The sequence below is a fragment of the Lactuca serriola genome, chromosome 6 (genome assembly GCF_051521515.1).
Source record: "Lactuca serriola cultivar US96UC23 chromosome 6, Lser_US96UC23_V15, whole genome shotgun sequence".
Lineage (NCBI taxonomy): Eukaryota > Viridiplantae > Streptophyta > Magnoliopsida > Asterales > Asteraceae > Lactuca > Lactuca serriola.
This window is the reverse complement of record NC_136413.1, coordinates 114,998,792-115,003,596: the sequence shown is the minus strand read 5'-3', so window position 1 is coordinate 115,003,596 and position 4,805 is coordinate 114,998,792. Positions and strand designations below refer to the sequence as shown.

At 33.6% G+C, this 4,805-nt stretch overlaps 1 long non-coding RNA gene across 1 annotated transcript; it reads right to left on the bottom strand.

Annotated features, from left to right (window-relative positions):
- Positions 1-2,047: 2,047 nt before the first annotated feature.
- Positions 2,048-4,010, bottom strand: LOC145056692 (uncharacterized). The gene is made up of 2 exons (XR_013685885.1): positions 3,142-4,010; positions 2,048-2,298 (listed from the first exon to the last, which is right to left on the bottom strand). It is a non-coding gene; the product is annotated as an uncharacterized LOC145056692 (long non-coding RNA).
- Between the last annotated feature and the right edge of the window lie 795 nt (positions 4,011-4,805).

Sequence of the window (4,805 nt, the reverse complement as noted above, 5' to 3'; positions counted from 1 at the left end):
TGAGAATAATAAATTAAAGGAGAAATCGTATTGTTTAATTAATATTAGTTAAGAATTAATTGATAATTAATTTTGTGACTAAAAGAGATTAATTAAACTTAAGAGACTGGAACTGTAATTATAAGATAATTACATTTGGCCTATGGATTACCTTGGAATAATAGGTTGGACGAATTTTATGGGGAAACCCATTAGAAGTCGTCCAAGGGATATTCTAAAAGGGTCCATGGGTTGCTTAGGGCTTAAGCAGTCAAATTAGGGTTTCCTAGTTGAAAACCCTAATAGCCTACATGTATATATAGTACCCTTAAGCCCCAAAAACGTGGAGAAGAGTTCCACTAGGGTTTCTACACGTTTTGGGCAGCCTCCTCTCTCCTTATTCTTCATCCTCTTGCTCTTGGTGTTTGTGAACCATTAGAGGAGTGACACTTGTGACTCTAAGTTTTCTAAAGTCATTACAAGGAGGATTTGAGATTGTTATTTCTACATAACAATCAAGGTAAGATCTAAAAACCCTTTCACATGTTAATATGATTAATTGTATGTTAGAACTAGGGTTTAAAGTCTTGGATAAATTGCATGTACAATAGAGAAACCTAGATCCAAGCATTAGGGTTGCATGAGCACATAGGATGTTCTTATGGCTAAAACCCATCATATACTTCTAGAAGGTTTGATTAGATTAACTTACTATGAATCCTTTAGAACTACTATATCAAACCGGTGTTTTTTTTTTCTAATTGCAAGGAAGGCAAGATGGAACTGAAAAACCCTAATCAGGGAAAATTAGGGCAACATAGAGAAAATCCAGGATTAATGATTGGAGATCAAAATCTTCCATTGAAATTTTGAATTGATTGACGATGATTGTGAGGAAAGCAGGAATATTCCCACATTTGGACCGACAAACGAACAACAAGATAAACTGACAACCAACAGAGAGGTATGTATCGGTGGCATATTGGTAGAAGAAGGATGTGGTGGATCGAAAATGGAAGATAAATTGACAGCGAACAGAGAGGTATGTATCGGTGTCTCTTTCGCCCCGATTGTTTAGAGATAAAGACAACAATATGGAACATCACTTTTGTTTAGAGAAGGAGGGTGTGGTGGATCGAAAACGGAAGATAGCTACGAAATATGGATAAACAAGAAATGCAGTCAGAAGCATGGACGATCGTCAACACAAGTAATGGTTTTGGTTGGAACTTTCTGTATGAATTGTCAATTATACCCCTGACTTCAATTACATCGCATGCTCACATCATCAACCATTTCACCAACACCCTTGCCACTTTACTTATTTCATGCAGCATTCAACAATAGGATATTTATCTCTGTAGCAAAAAAAAAGTGACAAAATTAAAACATATATTAAACATGCAATATATTATAACTCACCTCAGGCAAAATTGAATCAATTGTCATCTTAGTAAGTAGAATGAGGAAACAACTTAAAATTTTGACATAATTATTCAAGCTTTTTTACATTTTAGTCTGAATCAATTATCTTAATAAGTAAACGACTGTTTTACCCTTATAACGTATAGGTCTATTATTCGAACAATTTAATGAATATGTAATTGTGACACAAAATTACAACTTATCTGGAGGTCGCATATAAAGTAGTAGTTTTGATTTTCGTATGAGTAAAAAAGAAAAGCGTGTTAGTAATTTCCCTCCTACAAATAAACAGATGTTTACAACACCTATTAAGGTCATCCAAAAAGTCAATCAAATAACCCAAAGGTATAATGCAAACTAACTAATGTAGGAGTCAAACCATTAAAATTTGACTTCAAATATAAGATATGAATTTAAAGTAGGTCTAAAAGTGTTTGCTAGGAAAGGAAATATAAGTCAACCAAGTTTTCAGATAAAATGAAAGAAAGCGAAGCAAAATGTAAAGTTCAAAATTTAAGTCCAAAAATGCATTTGTGACATTCTGATGTAATAACTCCTAAAACAACAAAGGTAAACTGTAAAACACTAACTGTGGTTCAACAAACAACATAAAAATTGAGCAAACAATTTATGTAGTTGAAACTTGAAACACAAACACCATCTTGCCTCGTTTTTCCCAAATATAAAAAGAAACATACATGTATAGTAGTTATTCACTTTAAGTACTTTACCCACTAAGCCTATTGGTATAAAAAGAAACATCCCCTAAGTGGCATTCCTATTATCAATAAAGGAATGTAAGTACATTTCTAAATGATTACATTGACTTTTCACATAGCTGAAATTCCATTCCAGGATATTTTTTGTTATTGGCGTTATATTCGCTTTCACCATCTGCATAATTGGGTCAAGATGGTTAAATAAACCGTCCAATAATCATATATTTTTCGATAAATACACATGTTGGTGTGTAACACATTAAATGAAAGCAAAATTAACTAATTAAAAGAATGACTTAAGCATTTGTCTCATAGGGGTCAGATAATCCATAACTAAATCAACAGTTTAAAACAGAAAATTCTTGTTTGACTTGTTTCCAAATAAATCAAGATGGCTATAAGTTAGATCATTTACACCTAAAAAGGGGCAAAAATACTCTGTCTGCGGTTATAAAGAAATTCCAGCAACTGTTTTGCTAAGATCGAGTAATGTTTAAGTTGAAAGACGTATTTATTTAAAACATTGTTTGTTGTATAAAATATTAGTGAAACACTGATCGTTGTATGTTGCATTACACACATGCTATTAGGTAATTAACTAAGGGAATCAACATACCTTGAAATTGTTACCTATATGAACAACAAACACATCCTAAAGAGATTACTCTTGACCATGTAATGTGGTGGACCATTATTAAGCATGACTCGTCTCACATTTCCTAAATTCCTCTCGTAGATTTGTCCTTATGATCAATCTATCCAGAATCAAGAAGCAATATCCTAAATACAGAAGTTTAGCATTGTATCCTAATTCAATGATAATAATGAAGATCAACCAACCTGATCTCCTGATGAAACCCAAAGAATGAGATGAAAAAAGAGAAGTATACGATGCTAATAAAAATCGAAAGCGGCAATGCATCTTCTCACCCATTATATATGAAACAAAGTTTTGTTCTCAACCAACTAACTACAAAGAAACATTGCAATTCTTCAAAAATCAAGGTTTGAACCTTACTCTTCTGGGCAGGCTGGATCAGCACTTGAAGTTAAACCAAAAACTACATAGATTGGTGACGGAACTGCATGTAATCTGCATGCACACTTTAATAAATTCAAAACATTTGGTACTTTTGCTATAAAGAACGGATGCGACTGCTACCACCTTTCTAGTAGATGCCCTTGAAGTAATTATGTCAAAAGATTGAAGTGATATCAACAGAAAACCCAATTTCATAGAACAAAATGAAGATGCTAAAGTAATCTAAATGAATTTTGTACATCAACCTAATCAAGAGCAGCAGTAGGTGTTTTTCTAGCGATTGCATCTACAAAAGTTCATCAAGGGTCCATATCTAGAAATTTAATGATGCTATCAAAGGAACCTACCACGCATCAGAAGCAAAACCATAGAGTGCATCAGTTGGAAGAACTATAACCTTTCTAGCTCTTAAAGCTTGGATTGGTTCATCATTTAAAGCTGCCCCGAGATTTGTAGCACACTGACTTTGAAGTAAAAGCAAAAGATCTGCACATCTATCACCGCAGAGCAAAGCGAGTCGTGTTTGAGGAAGTAACGATTTGGGTTTTGGAGTCGCTATCTACGACTGCATCAATCTCCCCCACAGTGGAGGGCAGGAGCAAAATCGATCGGTGATGTTCTTTTAGGGCTTATAGACGCCGACGATTCTAAAACTCAGAGAGGCTGGAGTAGGTGGAGGGCAGGAGATGCCCAAGATTTCTTGAGTGTAGACTACATCGGAGAAAGGAGGTGGTATGAGGCGGTGGGTTTCTGTGGATAATAGAGATAGTTCTGGAAGGACGAAAGATATTTCAAAGAGGCCGCCTGGAAGCGGTGAGCATGGTAGCGTTAAAATTCAGGTACTGTAGCTAAGCTAAGGAATGAGAATTTTAATATATATATATATATATATATATATATATATATATATATATATATATATATATATATATATATATATATATATATAATAGTTCCTTTTCCTTTTCAAATATAAAAAGACCTATTTTGGTAAGAAAAAAAAACATTTTTTTGAAAAATTATGGAATATTAACCACGAGAACAATTATCAGTTCTAAAGAACTAGCCTAAAATACACACCATGAACAATAACATTTCCAAATTTAGCTTTTGCCCCACGATGGAGCCCAATGGTTGTGTGAAATTTCACACATGGGGTCTAGGATTCAAAGTATGGCTATCCAAAATATTTGTAATGTTCTATGGTTGACCTCACATGTAGACCCTATGACAGATTTATGTGAGCATGTTGGTCCCTAACAACAGATTAGGGGTGTGTATGGGGCGGTTTGGTTAGGTTATTGGTCAAAACCGAACCATAACCATTATGATTGGTTAATGCATTTTGGTAGCCATTGAGTATGGTTAATATTGGTTATGTTTATTGGTTTTTGTTGGTTGACGGTTTTGGTTAATGGTTAATATTGGTTAACCATAATGTTCAAAATAATATAAATGACAAAAATATATTGACATAAAAAATGAAAACGGAATACGAAAAAGTCCTCGACGCCAATGTTTGTAACCTAGCTTATAGTAATAATAATAAAAAAAGAATGTGTACATTTGATACTCAGAGTGTGATAACACATAGTCACATTAAAAATAAAAAACATTCAATAAAAATATAAAACTTTAAA